The sequence below is a fragment of the Mobula hypostoma genome, chromosome 11 (assembly GCF_963921235.1).
Source record: "Mobula hypostoma chromosome 11, sMobHyp1.1, whole genome shotgun sequence".
In the NCBI taxonomy this organism is placed as follows: domain Eukaryota; kingdom Metazoa; phylum Chordata; class Chondrichthyes; order Myliobatiformes; family Myliobatidae; genus Mobula; species Mobula hypostoma.
Window position 1 is genome coordinate 51,939,545 of NC_086107.1, and position 19,225 is coordinate 51,958,769.

Below are 19,225 nucleotides of genomic sequence, written 5' to 3' on the forward strand. Positions count from 1 at the left end.
GCGAATCTTAATAATTCGACGTTTAACCGAAGCAGTTTTCAACTGATTAGCTAATAATTTACCCGATTTGTCACTATGTATATAAAACTCACTTCTAGTTTTCATTAAATGATTTTCAATCGAGGATGTTAATAATAAGCTGTGTTCCATTTGAAGTTCGACTCTCTGTTTATAAAGCTCTTTACTAGGAGCAATAGAATATTTCTTATCAATTTCTTTAATTTTATCAACCAACAAAAGTGTTTCATTCTTAATACGTTTTTTCAAACCAACAGAATAAGAAATAATCTGTCCACGAATATATTCTTTAGAAGTGTCCCATACTGTCCCGTTGGAGTTTTCTTCCATAATATTAGTTGAAAAGAAGAGATCAATCTGTTCCTTCATAAACTTAACAAAATCTGCGTCTTGAAGCAAATTAGAATTAAATCGCCATTGTCTAATACTAGGAGAAGTATCCATTATCTTGATAGAAAGTTTCATTGGAGCATGATCAGAAATGGCGACAATGTTATAATTACAGTCAATTACAGATGGAATTAAATGAGAGTCAATAAAAAAGTAGTCAATTCGAGAATAAGAATGATAAACATGTGAGAAGAATGAAAACTCTTTATCCTAAGGGTATAAAAATCTCCAAATTTCTGAAATTCCAGAATCAATCACAAAGGAATTGATAAGAGTAGCTGACTTATTCGGTAAAGCCCGACTAGATATGGACCTATCCATCAGGGGATTTAAACAGCAATTAAAATCATCACCTATTATCAACATATACTCATTTAAATTAGGAAAAGTAAATAAATGCTTAAAAAATTTGGGATAATCCAAATTTGGAGCATAAACATTGACCATAGCAACTTTTTTATTAAAAAGTAACACAGAAATTAACAAAAATCTACCACTCAGATCTGAAACGATATCATGATGTACAAATTTAATTGAGGAATATATAAAAATTGAGGCTTCTTTCACTTTGGCCTGAGAGTTTGAGTTATACTGTTATTCCTTCCAAAACCTAAAGAAACGTTGATTATCCCCCTTTCTCACATGAGTTTCTTGTGCAAAAATAATATGAGTATTCAGCCTTTGGAATACTTCAAAAATCTTTTTCCGTTTTATTGGATGGTTTAAGCCATTTGTATTCCAAAAGACAAAATTAATAATCTGAGCCATATTTTAAAGTCAACCCCTTGGTACATAAGCAGATAACCATAATGTAAACTCATGAAATCGGAAGAGGAATAAATATTCAGAGCAGAACTGGAAGTCGCGACACTGCAGACATCTTTGTAGTTCTGAAATCAGCCCAATAGAAAAGACTAATTAAAAAAAGTAAAGAACCCCCCCCTCCACCCATAAAGTCCCGAAACTAAGCGAGAAAGGGCTAAGGGCTAGAAAAAGAACTAAGAACTAATACTAAATCTACCCCCATTTCTCCAGAAGGCAACTCCAAAGACATATGTTAAAAAAAAACCCCCGAAATCCAAAAAGAAAAATGAAACACAGTACTATAATAATCTTCGTATTGTGATTTCTAAAATGAATGAAAAAAAAGTAAGCGCCGATGTATATTATTAATCAATTACAAAACATAAATAATTGAAAATGGCACTTCAAAAAAAAGAAAGGAATTATGGGGAGAAGGAACATGAAAAGATAGCATAGTAAAAGAACAAAAGAGATTATGAAAGAAGGGAGACAGACCATCATCTTATTTATACAAAAAAGCAGAAAAAAATAAACAAGATATTCCTCCATACAATAGAAATTCACCATCAAACCATTAGTGACAATGTCAGAAATCAAATAAGAATTAACAAAGTAAAAAAAAATGAATTCATCAACAAGAAAAAAAAACTTTAATTGAAATATGAAAAATGCCTACACTACTAACCAGAAGCGAAAATCTTGAACTTATAAAAGTCCATCTTCATACGATGATTATAGGCTTTAAAGAAAAAGCACGGAAAAACAGAGCCGATGCTGCGAGAGTCATACATTAATTAGAGCAAAATATCTGTAGCAGTTGGATAGCGTTCATTCAAAAAACTTCGAACCACACTTGTGGAATAGAAGACACGACGTGGTCCCTCCGAAGAAGAAATTCTTAAACGGGCAGGGTACCTTAAGACTGGTCTGAGACCTTTTTGGTAGCATTCCGACATCAGAAGTTTAAAAGCCAGCCGCTCCTTCATCACTTCTGGACTGTAGTCCTCCACCAAACGGAACTGATAATGTTGAAATTTAATCATACCTTGCTGACAGGCAATTCGGATGAGATGATTTTTAACATGAACATAAAGGAAACGGAGGATCACTGGTCTCAGTTTAAATTCGGGGGCTGGTTTGGAATGCAATGTACGGTGAACACGGTCACGCAATGGAGGATCGTCCAGGAATACAGAGCTAAATGCATCCTTTAAAAATTGAGAGAAGAATTTTAAAGGGTCCCCTTCCTCGACATCCTCGGGGAGACCAATTACATGTAAGTTCTGTCTTCTAGATCGATTTTCAAGATCAATAATCTTGGATTTAAAACGCTCCAGCTGTTTAGTAGTAGAAGCCAATTTCTGTTCCAAACTCTCAATTTTCAAATTCTCTTCCAAGCTTCGTTGTCCAATTCAGTAATTTTACTTTGTTGCTATTTAACTTCACAATCAAGCGATTCTAAAGAATCCTTAATAGCCTTTAAATCTTCTTTAAAACTTTGACATTGTTGTTCAAATTTTTCATTTAAAAGATTCAGCAGAGTATCAAAAGATAGTTCAGTTTGCCTGGATTCACCTTTTTTCATCCCGTTCCCATCAGAATCTTCGCCATTTTTAGGATGTCGCACTTTGGATATTGTACTTATTTCTTTGCTCATTTCTTCAAATTTCACAGTTACAGTTCAAGGATAAATCAATAGTATAGAATAAATCTTCTAGTGTAGGTAAAAATAAATTTTAAAAGGGTGATCATAAGTTTAAAAAAATAAGTAACAGTAATGAAGCGAAGCCAAAAACAACCTCACTCCATGAACGCCTCCTGGAGAATCTGATAATAAATCATCCAGATGGAATGGTGGAGTGGGCTCAGTGGGCTGAATGGCCTAATTCTGCTCCTATGTCTCTTATAAGAGGTGCGTAACATTCTCCTACGGATACCTTTGAACATATAATCACTTTGTCAAACCTGCTTTCGAAACACAATGCAAGATATTCCAAAAGCAAAATTTGAGTCTACTTACGCGATCCAGATTTGATGAAAACACAATTTGTTCCAATTTCACTCCTAATCCAATGCCAAGTAGTACCAATTGGGCACATTTTAGAAATCACACACACTGAGGTGTTGTTTAAAATTAAGTGTGCGCAAAGACGAACCTAAAATTAAAAAAAACAAATATGATAATAACAAGATATTAAATTAATAACTACAGTATATTAGTTCCTTACGTTTCTATAAAATGTAGTACCTTAACTGCTATATTGCTTACATCAACCAGTATACTTCCTACAACTTAAAATCTTACAATTGAAGTTTGCAAAGGAAGACCAAGAAGCTGCAGATGTTAGAAACTTGTTTTCAGTTCAAATATTTTTTTTTGCCATCAATGCTTCCCAATTAGCAATTCCAGTATTCCATACTATGTAAATCCTGGCACATTCTACACTACACTCTATATATAAAAATTTTAAGCAAAATTAAGGAATAGTTATGACTATTTATGCAAGCATTCAGCTGTGTGTATTGAGCAATTTTTCTAGTCATACAGTGGACTTAAAACTAGTTGAATTCAAGATAAAACCGGGAAAATCAAATTTGCAATAAAAAAGCATTACTTTGTTGTTATTCAAACTGCAGCCTTTTCACATAGTTATCCCTCAAATATTTAACTTGAAATATGTCAATCATTGAGTTAAATAAATTCATTAATTTTCACATGACTAAGTGTTGCTGAGCGCATATGGCAGCTGGTCAGTAATACTGTGCTTACTGTTTAAAAAGTTCTGTTGCAGTGCAGATGGTTAAACAGCTGATTTCTTATTGAGATCAACTCACTTGAGGGCACTGTATCATTAAATGCAATCTGCATGTTTTGCACCAGTTTAAGTGAGGGTTCAAAAGGAGTACAGAAACTTTAGCTGTCAGAAATCTTCCGGCTGCCAACATGTTAATAACAGATATGGTTCTATCCTTCCGCCAAGTTCATTCTGGTCTCCTGCTGAGTAGATGTTTGAGGAAAAAAAATCTGTAGACATGGCCTAGGCAAACTTCCATGGCAACACAACCTCATCTCAAAGTCTGGAAATCATTGTGGCTTGACAAACAACGGAAATAATTGTCTTCAGATTAAGCATTTTTATATATGTAATGTAATTAAATTTAACAATATCATTCTGTCTATAAAATTATTGCAAGAATCATACAGCATTACTTGTGTTAATGAGAAAATTACAGGGAAAATTAACAAATTGCAAACCCAAATAAAGAGGAAAAGTCTTACACTAAATGAAATAAAACTAGCCATCCAATTTGGTAATTTTTTGCATCTTTCTGGAAGTAACTTGAGAATGAAAGAGTTCAAATTAATATGTAGAAAACAATAATAGATGCCGCTGAAAGCACATACATCTTCCACTCTGTCATACTGGCAGGTTCATATTCTCAATCCTACAAATCCCAATATTATCCCCAGTTCTAAAACTGCAATCAAGTGCCTGTAAAATCACACTCATCACAGAACAGATCAAGTCTGCTGCTCCCTTATTCAATGACTGATCTCCCGTGTTGTAATGTGAACAAAGTCACTGGAGAGACACAGCTGGTAGACATGAAGTAGTCTTTTAATCGACAAAATGAGACACAGCAGGCACCATATTGAGATTCTTTTGGAGCAGGAGGCCTGTTCAACCAAATATTATGTGACATTTTATATGCTAAAAATCAAAAGACAATTCTATACTTACAACGTATTTACAGTGGTTCCTTTGAATTTCCTATACCTAACACCTCCATCTTCACACCCACACTACAACACCCAAAATGAATGCTAAATCAACATTGTCTGGTTTCTCGATTAACTATGGTTCACAGCTCTATTGTCCAGAGCTGCAGTTTAAATTTATTCTATAGTCCATAATTCAGATCTGAAGAGTGGGTGCTGAAGTTAACATTTTGCTATACACCCCAAGTCCAGAATATCTTCCAACATCTTGCAACCAACCGGAAGTTAGTGCATTCTTTTTCCCTTTCCTGGAGTCCTCCAAAGAATAGACACAACAATGAAAAAGCTGTGTTTTAACCCTATGCACAACTAATTCCAACCAATTTAGCACTACTCAATAACATTGCTTGGTTAGGTTTCTTTCCTAAATACTGACAATGCAGAATTGCTTCATGCAAGTTTCTTCCATGAGTCTAAATGCATAAACAGCCCAGTGACCACAACCATGATAGCTAGAAATTAAAGATTCCTCTGTTGCAGTTTTCCTAAGATATAATGAGCAAAAGGTATTACCTAGTATATTCATAAGCCTTGTAGACCTGAAGACTGAAGCCAAAAAACATGGGACTGCAAGAAATAGAGAGGCCCTCTCAATTATACAGGAGGCATCGCAGAACATTCAACAAAGTATTTCAAATAACTTCAAAAATGTATTAGGTAAAATTGTCTTCTTTCTTCTGGATTGCCTATCTGATAAGGAGCTTTTTTGCGAGGTCAATCAGGAAGGATGAGGGTACAAGAGCCAGGAAAAGCAATCAGATCACAACCTCACTGCATGGACTCATTGTCAGTCCACAGATTTTGAACTTTTTACAGGTGCACATTGGCTTCTGGGGACAAAGTCAATCACAACAAAAGATCATGTTCTTCAGCAGCCGTTCCTTTCAATGTCATGTCTGATTACCTGAAGTCACTGGCAAATTAGTTTACTGAAGTTGAATAATTCAGAAAGAACCAGAGGAGTGTATAGGGAATGCAAGAAATACGATACGTCAGCCACAGTACTCACTGCCATTCACAGGAAAGAACTCAAGAACCTGGTCATCAGCTGTAAGGTGCTCTAAATGTTGCTGAATCTGCTTCATGCCTCACAGTTCACTGTACCAAACAAATGAGACTTTTCCATTTATCTGGAGCTCAAAAATATATAAATCTCCAAAATAAGGAGAAGAATTTATACCCAACGTAACACTCATTCTAATGACTACCTTTATGTGTAGCAGCATCAAGCTGTGCACACACCCTGGATATACAAACAGTAAACGTCACCACATGTGAAATACTGACAGTACTATCACATTGTCAAGGATGGATCTGAATTATTTCATCTCAGAACATTCTTTTCAGTTGATCCATTCCTCACCACCTCATTCCTTGTAAAACACCATCTGAAATAATATCTTTGATCACAAGTTAATTAGTAATCTGTAAGAAGTGTTAGAGCTCAACATGAAAGAAAGACAGTGGATATGGCAGACTAGTTTCACAAGTAGATTGGTCAAGTGATTTCGTAGAATGCCTCATAATCAAATCTTTCCATCAAGCACCAAGGTCTTGTTTGGCAGGTGATGAGAAAGGCCCTCCCTGTAAGATCATCTATTTACAACTGGTATATAGGCCACAATGCACACTACATTCCTGACCTCGCTGGAAATTAGACCATTGTCCACCTCCTTGGAAAGTGCATCCTAGCCTGTGTGAACCTAGGGTTGCAGGACGGTACATGGGCAACTAGTGGGAATGCCAGCAATGAAGAAAGATATCAGAACTTTGAGGAACAAATGAGACAGTGACTTGGAGAAGGAGACAGTAACTGGGGAACGGTAATGCCAGTTTGTCAGAAAAACAATAAATACATCATAGATTATGCAGAGCAAAAATACTGGCTCTATGAGGAATACTCAGATTGGGCAATCCAGGGAGGAATGATTCAGTCTTCGTGAAAATGCTCAAAGAAGGGCAGAGCGCAACCCTCCAGTTGGCTTTAAACTTGGAGATAATGGTGGGATCCACCTACCCCACAATAGTTTCATGGGCGAAAAAATAGTTTGAAAGAGAGGTCGCAAGGTGGCTGGAGGGCAGAGGAGATAATATTACAACTGTGGTCTCCAATACCATGGTTGCCCTAGCAGGGGCAAGAGACATGAGAGTGACCCACCAAGACAGGCAGAGACCAAAACAGCACCCAAGTCCCCAATCCTGACAGCACCATTTCTGTCCAATCTGACTGCTTACCAGATTATAGAACTAATAAAGACAGTCTCAAGACACAAATAGCTGCTGACGCAACCATCATCAGCATTGGTGACCCACTGGTGTACGTAACAGCATTGTTAGGGGGCGGGCAATGTGATACATTAGTGGACGTCGGTATTAATAACAGATCTACCCATGCCAATGACTGGAGAGGCTAATTAGATTACTGGTGTAGGGGGAAGAATGGTGAGGGCAAAAAGAAGTAAGTCACAGTTACCCAAAACTGGTGAAGTACCACTTCCAATGTATTTCTGGGCCTGTCCAAATAAAGAGGGTACTATCCTTGGAATAGACTACTGAGGGAGGCAGGGACTGTTATAGACTCTACGAAGGGAGAAATAACATGGACAAAGGGGCAGTAAACATGTACAACCTATAGAGTATACAACTTAGCCAGCATAGTAGCAGCAGCTCTAAAGATCAGGGACTGGAACAAGGATGGTTTCTATGGGTTACTTTGTCAGCAGTTCCCAAAGGTGTGGGAAGCCACAGGCTGCATGGGCCTTGATGAAGGAAACAAGTGAGGAATTAGCTCCAAGAGCACCACCAGGAGATTGCTCAGCTCATGTGGCAAAATCGATGGGTCTCATAGAAGCACTGCAATACAGTAAGGGCAGACGTGTAAATATATACACAGACAGCAGGAATGCTTTTGAGGTGGTGCATGATTATCTGATGGCGTGAGCACAAGAAGAATTTCTCAGGGGAAGGTATTCAGCACAGAAATCTAATACATGTAACAAGGATAAGACATGAGAGAATAGGACCAATCAAATGCGACAGTGGAAAAGTGTGTATGGAACTGGAGGAGAGAGCAGAGATACTTAATGAATACTTTGTTTTGGAATTCACTACGGAAAAGGATCTCGGTGATTATACGGACGACTTACAGCGGATTTAAAAGCTTCAGCATATAGACATTAAGAAAGAGGATGTGCTGGAGCTTTTGGAAAGCATCAAGTTGGATAAGTCTCTGGGACCAGATGAGATTTCCTCCAAGCTAAAGTGGGAGGCGAGGGAGGAGATTGCTGAGCCTCTGGCAATGATCTTTGCATCATCAATGGGGATGGGAGAGGTTCCGGAGAATTGGAGGGTTGCAGATGTTGTTCCCTTATTCAAGAAAGGAAATAGAGATAGCCCAGGAAATTATAGACCAGTGGTTGGTAAGTTGATGAAAAAGATCCTGAGAGGAAGGACTTATGAACATTTGGAGAGGCATAGTATGATTATGAATAGCCTGCATGGCTTTCTCAAAGGCAGGTTGTGCCTTACCAGCCTGATTGAAAATTTTTTGAGGTTGTGACTAAACACATTGATGAAGGTAGAGCAGTAGATGTAGTGTATATGGATATCAGCAAGGCATTTGATAAGGTATCCCATGTAAACATAGAAACATAGAAAACCTACAGCACAATACAGGCCTTTCGACCCACAAAGTTGTGCCGAACATGCCCCTACCGTAGAAATTACGAGGCTTACCCATAGCCCTCTATTTTTCTAAGCTCCATGTACCTATCAAAAAGTCTTATAAAAGACCCTATCGTATCCGCCTCCACCACCGTTGCCAGCAGCCCATTCCACACACTCACCACTCTCTGAGTAAAAAACTGACATCTCCTCTGTATCTACTACCTAGCACCTTAAACCTGTGTCCTCTTGTGGCAACCATTTCGGCCCTGGGGAAAAGCCTCTGACTATTGTGACAAGAATACACATAGATTAAGATGTAGCTGGCCTGGGCTGGCACCAGTGGAATCAGCAGTTGGTCTGCCACCTGACTTCAGGAGAGAGAGAGATAAGGAATACAACGGAGCAGCATTCGGAGATGTGTAATGAAGGGGAAGAAGAGCTGTCTGGAGCGGCTCCCCCTTTGAACCCTGAACTGTTTGGAGTGATGGACAGGCGATACCCCAGCAGGGGGATAAAAAGGGACAGGTTCGCTAACACAGCACACACACGACACCCGAGGTAACGAGACCCTGGAAGCGGTGCGCCTCTCACAAGTCGATGGAAAGTACCGGGCCATAAACGCACAGGGTGGAAAGGCACGATCGGCGGGAACCTGGTGTGTGTCCACCCTTGCCTGGGTACCAGGTTCAGCGCAGGGAAACAATCGTATCTGGAAACGGAGGGGTCACGGTCGGTGACCTCAGATGACATCACAAAGGACTCGCCCGAAAGCTGACTGCGAAGGTCTGTCTGGAAGCCTTGAATATTCATTCGTTTTTGCTCTCTCTCTCCTCCCCCCGCCACTGTCCATCGCCACGGCAGCGATTACTGCGAACTGAACTGAACTAAATTGAACTGAACTTTGCGTCATTTTGAAACTGGTCATTTACCCCTAGACAACGATAGAGCTTGATTGATCCTGTTATCTGAATTCTGTGTACATGTATGTTTATCATTGCTGAACTGTTGCATTCATTATCCTTTTGATTAGAGTACTGTGTTGCTTGTTTCTTTAATAAAACTTTCTTAGTTCTAGTAATCCAGGCTCCAACTGAGTGATCCATTTCTGCTGGTTTGGCAACCCAGTTACGGGGTACGTAACACTATCCACACGATCAATGCCTCTCATAATCTTATACACCTCTATCAGGTCACCTTGCATCCTCCGTCGCTCCAAGGGGAAATGGCCGAGTTCACTCTACCTGTTTTCATAAGGCATGCCTCCTAATCCAGGCAACATCCTTGTAAATCTCCTCTACACCCTTTCTATGGCTCCCACATCCTTCCTGTAGTGAGGCGACCAGAACTGAACACAAGTGGGGTCTGACCAGGGTCCAATATAGCTGCAGTATCACCTCTCAGCTCCTAAACTCAATCCTACAATTGATGAAGGCCAATGCACAAAAAGCTTTCTTAACCACAGAGTCAACCCGCACAGCAGCTTTGAGTGTCCTATGGACTCGGACCCCAAGATCCCTCTGATCCTCCACACTGCCAAGAGTCTTACCATAAATACTATTTTCTGCCATCATATATGACGTACCAAAATGAACCATCTCACACTTATCTGGGTTGAACTCCATCTGCCACTTCTCAGCCCAGTCTTGCATCCTATCAATGCCCCGCTGTAACCTCTGACAGCCCTCCAAACCATCCACAATACCTCCAACCTTTGAGTCATCAGCAAACTTACTAACCCATCCCTCCACTTCCTCATCCAGATCATTTAAAAAATCACTAACAGTAAGGGTCCCAGAACAGATCCCTGAGGCACACCACTGGTCACCGACCTCCATGCAGAACATGACCCATCGACAACCACTCTTTGTCTTCTGTGGGCAAGCCAATTCTGGATGCACAAAGCAATGTCCCCTTGGATCCCATGACTCCTTACTTTCTCAATAAGCCTTGCATGGGGTATCTTATCAAATGCCTTGCTGAAATCCATATACACTACATCTATGGCTCTACCTTCATCAATGTGTTTAGTCACATCTTCAAAAAATTCAATCAGGCTCATAAGGCACGACCTGCCTTTGACAAAGCTATGCTGACTGTTCCTAACCATATTATACCTCACCAAATGTTCATAAATCCTGCTTCTCAGGATCTTCTCCATCAACTTACCAATTACTGAAGTAAGACTCACTGGTCTATAACTTCCTGGGCTATCTCTACTCCCTTTCTTGAATAAAGGAACAACATCCGCCACCCTCCAATCCTCCGGAACCTCTCCTTTCCGTATTGATGATGCAAAGATTATCGCCAGAGGTTCAGCAATCTCCTCCCTTGCCTCCCACAGTAACCTGGGGTACATCTCATCCAGTTCCGGCGACTTATCTAACTTGATGCTTTCCAAAAGCTCTAGCACATCCTCTTTCATAATATCTTCATGCTCAAGCTTTTCAGTCCACTGCAAGTCATCACTACAATCACCAAAATCCTTTTCCATAGTGAATACAGAAATAAAGTATTCATTAAGTACCTCTGCTATTTCCTCCGGTTCCATACACACTTTCCCACTATCACATTTGATAGGTCCTATTCTTTCATGTCTTATCCTCTTGCTCTTCACATACTTGTAGAATGCCTTGGGGTTTTCCTTAATCCTGCCCGCTAAGGCTTTCTCATGGCCCCTTCTGCCTCTCCTAATTTCTTTCTTAAGCTCTTTCCTGTTAGCCTTATAATCTTCTAGATCTCTAACATTACCTAGCTCTCTGAACCTTTTGTAAGCTTTTCTTTTCTTCTTGACTAGATTTATTACTGCCTTTGTACACCACAGTTCCTGTACCCTATCACAACTTCCCTGTCTCATTGGAACGTACCTACGCAGAACGCCACGCAAATATCTCCTGAACAATTGCCACATTTCTTCCGAACTTTTCCCGGAGAACATCTGTTCCCAATTTTAGCTTCCAATTTCCTACCTGATAGCCTCATAATTCCCCTTACTCCAATTAAACACTTTTCTAACTTGCCTGTTCCTATCTCTCTCCAATGTTATTGTATGGAGACAGAATTATGTTCACTATCTCCAAAATGCTCTCCCATTGAGAGATCTAACACCTGACCAGATTCATTTTACGATACCAAATCAAGTACAGTCTCTCCTCTTGTAGGCTTATCTACATATTGTGTCAAGAAACTTTCCTGAACACACCTAACAAACTCCACCCCATCTTAACTCCTCGCTCTAGGGAGATCAATATTTGGGAAATTAAATCTCCCACCACAACAACTCTGCTATTATTACACCTTTCCAAGATCTGTTTCCCTATCTGCTCCTCGATATCCCTGTTATTATCCCGGTGGCCTATAAAAAAACACCCAGTAAAGTTACTGACCCCTTTCTGTTCCTCACCTCCACCCACAGAGACTCCGTAGACAATCCCTCCATGTCGTCCACCTTTTCTGCAGCCGTGACACTATCTCTGATCAACAGTGCCACGCCCCCACCTCTTTTGTCTCCCTCCCTGTCCTTTCTGAAACATCTAAAACCCGGCACTTGAAGTAACCATTCCTGTCCCTGAGCCATCCAAGTCTCTGTAATGGCCACCACATCATCGCTGATCCACGCGATGAGCTCATCCGTTTTGTTCACAAAACTCCTTGCGTTAAAATAGACACATCTCAAACCGTCGGTATGAGCAGGTCCCTTCTCTATCACCTGCCTATCCTCCCTCACACACTGTCTCCAAGCTTTCTCTATTTGTGAGCCAACCGCCTCTTCCTCCGTCTCTTCAGTTCAGTTCCCACCCCCCAAACAATTCTAGTTTAAACTCTCCCCAATAACCTTTGCAAACTTCCCCGCCAGGATATTGGTCCCCCTCGGATTCAAGTGCAACCTATCCTTTTCGTACAGGTCACACCTGCCCCAAAAGAGGTCCCAATGATCCAGAAATCTGAATCCCTGCCCCCTGCTCCAATCTCTCAGCCACGCATTTATCCTCCAGCTCATTCTATTCCAATACTCACTGTCACATGGCACAGGCAGTAATTCCAAGATGACTACCTTTGTGGTCCTGCTTCTCAACTTCCTTCCTCACTCCCTGTAGTCTGTTTTCAGGACCTCTTCCCTTTTCCTACCTATGTCATTGGTAGCAATATGTACCACGACCTCTGGCTGTTCTCCCTCCCACTACAGGATATTGTGGATGCAATCTGAAACATCTCGGACCCTGGCACCTGGGAGGCAAACTACCATCCGAGTTTCTTTCCTCCATCCACAGAATCGCCTGTCTGACCCCCTAACTATAGAGTCCCCTATCACTACTGCCTTTCTCTTCATTTCCCTACCCTTCTGAGCCACAGGGCTGAACTCTATGCCAGAGGCACGGCCACTGTTGCTTCCCCCAGGTAGGCTGTCACCCCCAATAGTACTCAAACCAGAGTACTTATTGTTCAGGGGGACAGCCACAAGGGTATTCTGTAGTACCTGATTCTTTCTCTTCCCTCTTCTGACTGTTACCCATTTGTCTGTCTCCCGTGGCCCCGGTGTGACCACCTGCCTATAACTCCTTTCTATCACCTCCTCGCTCTCCTTGACCAGACAAAGGTCATCGAGCTGCAACTCCAGTTTCCTAATGTGTCCCTTAGGAGTAAGGCTTGTTAGGTTTACTCAAAAAGTAAGGAGGCATGGGATCCAAGGGGACCTTGTTTTGTAGATCCAGAACTGGCTTGCTCAATTCCTGATAGAGGAGTATAAGATGATGAGAGGCATTGATCATGTGGATTGTCAGAGGCTTCTTCCCAGGGTTGGAATGGCTAATATGAGAGGGCACAGTTTTAAGGTAGTTTTAAGGTGCTTGGAAGTAGGTACAGAGGAGATGTCAGGGGTAAGATTTTTTTACGCAGAGATTGGTGAGTGTGTGGAATGGGCTGCCGGTAACGGTGGTGGAGGCAGATACGATAGGGTCCTTTAAGAGACTCCTGGATAGGTACATGGAGCTTAGAAAAATAGAGGGCTATGGGTAATTTCTGAAGTACATTGTGGGCCAAAGGTCCTGTATTGTGCTGCAGGTTTTCTATGTTTCTATGTTTTTAAAATTTTATTATCAAGGTATATACACGTCACCAAATACAACTCAGATTCATGTTCTTGTGGGCATACTCAGTAAATCAATAGAATAATAACCAATGAAAGACCAGCCAACTAAAGCATTCAACCAGTGTGCAAAAGACAACAAGCTGTGTAAATGCAAACTGAAGAAATAATAATAAATAAATAAATAACAAACATTGAGGACATGAGATGAAGAGTCCTTGAGATTGAGTCTATTTGTTGTGGGAATATTTCAATGATGGGGCAAGTGAAATTGAGTGAAGTTATCCACTTTGGTTTAAGAGCCTGATGGTTGAGGGGTAGTAACTGTTCCTAAACCTGGTGAAGTGAGTCCTAAGGCTCTTCCTGATGGCAGCAGCGAGAAGAGACCCTGGGTCATAGGGTCCCTAATGATTGATGCTGCTTTCCTGCAACAACATTTCATGTTGATGTGCTCAATGGTTGGGAGGGCTTTACCTGGGATGGAGTGGGCTGTATCCACTACTTTTTGTAGGATTTTTCATTCAAGTGCTTTCACACCAGGTTGTGATGCCGGCCACCAGTCAATACACTCTCCACTGCACAACTATAGAAGTTTGTCAAAGTTTTAGATGTCCTGCCAAATCGCTGCAAGTAGAGGTGCTGCCATGCTTTCTTTTATATTGCACTTACATGCTGCACTCAGGACAGGTCTCTGAAAGAGTAACACCTAAGAATTTAAAGATGCTAACCCTATCCACCTCAAATCCTCCAACGGGGTCTAGCTCATGGTTCTCTGGTCTCCTTGGTCTTTCTGACAATAAGTTGTTATGACACCACTCAGCCAAAATTTTCGATCTCCCTCCTAAATTCTGATTCATCCCCACCTTTGATTCAGCCTATGACAGTTCAGTCCTCTGCAAACTTGAACATAGCATTGGAGCTGTTCTTAGCCTCATACTCATATGTATAAATTAAGTAGATCGGGGACGAAGCACGCAATCTTCTGGTGTACATGTGCTGATGGAGATTGTGGAGGAGATTTTGTTATCAATCCAAACTGAATGGGTCTGCAAGTGAGGAAATTGAGGATCCAGTTGCACAAGGAGGTACTGAGGTCAAGGTCTTGAAGCTTATTGATTAGTTTTGAGGGTATAATGGTATTGAATGCTGAGCTGTAGTCAATAAAGAGCATCTTGATGCATGCCTTTGCTGGTCAGATGTTCCAGGATTGAGTGAAAGGCCAATGAGATGGCATCTGTTGTGTACCTGTTGCTCCAATAGGCATATTGGAGCAGATCCAAGTTGCTACTCAGGCAAAAGTTTATATTTTTCATCACCAACCTCTCAAAACACTTTACCCCTGTGGATGCAAGTGCGACTGGGCAAAAGTCATTGCGACAGGCCACCACACTCTTCTTAGGCACCAGTATAACTGTAGCCTACCTGAAGCAGGTAGGTACCACACACTGCTGAAGTGAGAGGTTCAGTGAACTCAGTGAACACACTAACCAATTGCTCAGCTTAATTTTTAGTACTTGGTCAGGTACTCCCAATGGGTCGGATGCTTTTTGTGCATTCGCCATTCCGAAGGCTGCTCGCATGTCGGCATCTGAGACTGAAATCACAGGAACTGCTGGAAGCAGTGAGGCTGCCCGCAAAGAATGCAGTGATTAAAGTAAAGGCTCACCAAAAAGGTGGGAGTAAGGAGCAGAAATAGAATGAGTGGTCAGACATCAGGGCAAAAAGGACAGAAGAACAAGGGGCATCTGAAATTGCAAGTATGCAGGTACAAACTACTGGAGCCAGTTCAGCAGAATTTTATGAAGAGATGGTGGCAGAGGAGAAGGAGAAATGAAGGAGAGAGGGAGCACAGGAGTGACCACATGGGAGCTGGACTCATGGGAAGGTAGGAGTCTCGGTAGCCCCGCCATGTATTAGGCAGGTACTACTGAAGTTGTATCATGGGGTAATGCCTCAGGGACTGTACTGTATATCATGACACTCCCGCAAGCCTGGTGGTGGCCAGTGACAGACAAAGGTGTTGAGAAATGCTGTTGCCTTTGTACTACTGTGCCCAGCATAACCCCTGTAAGGGCATAAAGGTGCAGCTGGTAAACCAACCATGGCTGAAGGGGCCCTGGGAAAACATCCCGATGGACTTCATGGGACCCCTGCCAAAAAGCTATACTGCCCGGTAATCAAGGATGATTTCACCCAGTGCGTAGAGGCTTTGCCAATGAGAGATTGAACTGCCAGCACAGCACATGGATTTTAGCTCTGGAATCCTCCCCAAGTGGGGCATCCGAGCCCAGGTAGACTCAGATCAGGGAACAGGGATTTTTGGAACAGGAACATTTCACAGGGAAAGTGAGAAAGGAAACATGCAAGCTGTAGGGATTCGACAACAATTCCACATACCCTACCACTCTCAGAGCTCAGGAATGGTAGAAAGGATGAACTGAACGATCAAAACTGCCTTAGCTAGAGAGCCCTGTTGGCAGCTGATGGAGTAACATCATTTTAGATTGCTCCTATCTTATTTACTTTATTGTCTCCTACCAGGTTTATTTTTGAAACCTTATTATAATACTTTAATACTGCTCTACTATGGTTGGGAAAAGAACAAAAGCTTCTGCAAAAGGAAGAGAAACAGAGGATGAATCCCCAGTCACTTTGGATTCAATCAGTGACTTCCTTAAACGGCAAAAATCCGAATTTTCTGCCTCGGTCCGTACTAACTCTCTAAGCTCACCTTTTTTCCCTCTTTTTCGAGGTACTCGACAAGGTTGTCCTCTTAGTCCTTTATTATTTGATATTGCATTAGAACCTCTTGCAATTGCCATTCGAGAATCTCCAAATATTACTGGGATAACTCGGGGCTTAAAGTCCCATAAAATATCACTCTATGCTGATGACTTACTTTTATATATTTCTAGTCCTCAAAAATCCATCCCTGCTGTTTTAGAGTTATTAGCACAATTTAGTCTCTTTTCAGGTTATAAATTAAACCTTAGTAAGAGCGAACTTTTCCCGATTAATAAACAACTTCCCTTATATCATAACTTTCCATTTAAGTTGATTAATAATTATTTTTCATATCTTGGGATTAAAATTACTTGTAAATACAAAGATTTATTTAAGATTAACTTTTTACCCTTAATTGACCATATTATTCAACTTTCATCTAAATGGTCTCCTTTATATTTAACTTTGATTGGTCGTATTAATGCAGTTAAAATGTTTTTTTTTGCCAAAATTTTTATATATATTTCAGGCATTACCAATCTTTGTTCCAAAATCTTTTTTTGATAAAGTTGACTCAAAAATTTCTTCATTTATTTGGCAGAATAAAAACCCGAGACTGGGTAAAATACATTTACAGAAAGCTAAGAGAGATGGAGGTTTAGCATTACCTAACTTTAGATTCTATTATTGGGCAATTAATATTCGACATATGAAATTTTGGTTACTTGACCAGGATATACTATCCATTCCTAAATGGGTAGCATTGGAATTACAATCTGTTCAGGGCTATACACTTGGCTCTATTTTAGGTTTCTCTCTTCCTTTTGATTTGAAACGCCTCAAACAGGTATCTAACCCGATAGTTAAATATACCTTACGTATTTGGTTTCAATTCAGAAAATGTTTTGATCTTAACCAATTTGCGCTGGCGATTCCTATCTTAGGTAACATATTTTTTCCTCCCTCTTTTACGGATCGTGCTTTTCAAATTTGGAAGACTAAGGGTATTTCACGGATTTTGGATTTATTTTTAGATGGTTCCCTTATGTCTTTTGAACAATTATCTAATAAATATAATTTATCAAGAATACATTTTTTTAGATATCTACAAGTTAGAAATTTCCTAAGTACTATACTTTCTTCTTTTCCAATGCTTCCTCCTACATACATTTTAGATACTATAATTAACCTTAATCCATGTCAGAAAGGTGCATCGGCTATGATTTATAATATTATCATGAAACTAAGGAAAGCTCCATTTGATAAGATTAGGGTAGATTGGGAACAGGAATTGGGGTCTATCATTTCCGTGGATGACTGGGGGCAGATTTTACAATTAGTCAATACTTCCTCTATCTGTGCTAAACATTCCCTAATTCAATTTAAAGTTGTTCATAGAGCACATATGTCCAAAGATAAATTAGCTCACTTTTATTCTCATATTAATCCTTTTTGTGATAGATGTCCGGGGCAGATAGCCTCTTTAACTCATATGTTTTGGTCTTGTCCTACTCTGGAAACTTTTTGGAGAGACATTTTTAATATTATCTCCAAGGTATTGAATATAGATATCTCTTCTCACCCTATTACTGCTATCTTTGGACTACCTAAAATTTCCAGTAATCTTTCTCCTTCAGCCCATAGAATGATTGCATTTCTTACTTTAATGGCGAAAAGATGTATCTTACAACATTGGAAAGAGCTTAATGCTCCAACTACCTTTTTTTGGTTTTCTCAGACAATATTATGCTTGAATTTGGAGAAAATTAGAAGCAATCTTTGATTCCTCACTTAAATTTGAACAGACCTGGAGATCTTTTATTCAATATTTTCATTTAATGTAATTTTTTTTCTCCTCTTTTTTTTGCTCCATATTTATATACCCGTCTTGTTTTTTTTACTGTTTTTAATGGAGGTCGGGATTGAGGACGTGATTTTAAGTTTTTTAACTCTGCTTGGTTCCAAATTAGCCCATTGCTTTGCTTTGCTTTTAGTTAGTTGCACGGTGGTTTTTTTGGGGTTTTTTTTTTCCTTTTCTTTATTGATATATATATATATAAAAATTAGTATACTATTATGTTACCTTAGTATGTTATGTTTAAATTACATTGTTTGTATCTTTTTTTTTGTATTAATACTTGCTGTAATTTTATTATATTCTAACAGTGTACTAGTGCCTATACGGTTTACCTTTTTGTATACTTATTCAATAAAAAGATTTAAAAAGAAAAAGAAAAATCCGAATTTTCTGAGGAGTTTCAACGACTTAATGGCAAATTGGATACAATCCAACAAACTTTAACTGAGCATGAGAACTGAATTCAGGAAAATACTGCAAAGCTGGTGACACTTGAAGAGGATCTTGAAGATACATTTAACCTCTGCAAAGAGTTATCCTTATCCAATGAAAAAATGACGAAAAGGATTATCAGTCTAGAAAATGGAAACAGGAGAAATAATTTGCGAATTCTGGGTCTTGAAGAATCAATTGAAGGCGCTGACCCTACGAAGTTCTTTGCAAACTTTCTGAAACAGCTATTCCCTGTTCTATTCACTTCTGAACCAAAGCTCGATCAAGCACATCGCTCACCGACTTCGAAGCCACTGTCCTCGGCAGCGAGACCCAGGTCAGTCATTCTAAGTTTTCATGAATTTTGTAAGAAGGGCCTTTTAATTTGCCATAGCTGTCGACAAGGAATGATTGATTTCCATGGCTACAAGGTCAGGTCACATTTGTGGAAGATTATTCGCCTGAAGTT

The 19,225-nt window shown here is 40.0% G+C and overlaps 1 protein-coding gene across 2 annotated transcripts in view; it reads right to left on the reverse strand.

Annotated features, from left to right (window-relative positions):
• dagla (diacylglycerol lipase, alpha) overlaps positions 1 to 19,225 on the reverse strand; it is a 385,385-nt gene that overhangs the window by 245,549 nt on the left and 120,611 nt on the right. For both annotated transcript variants that reach the window (XM_063063205.1, XM_063063204.1), the window contains exon 2: positions 3,233 to 3,368. The gene's annotated coding sequence lies outside the window, so the exon portion shown is untranslated. The remainder of the gene's footprint in view (positions 1 to 3,232; positions 3,369 to 19,225) is intronic.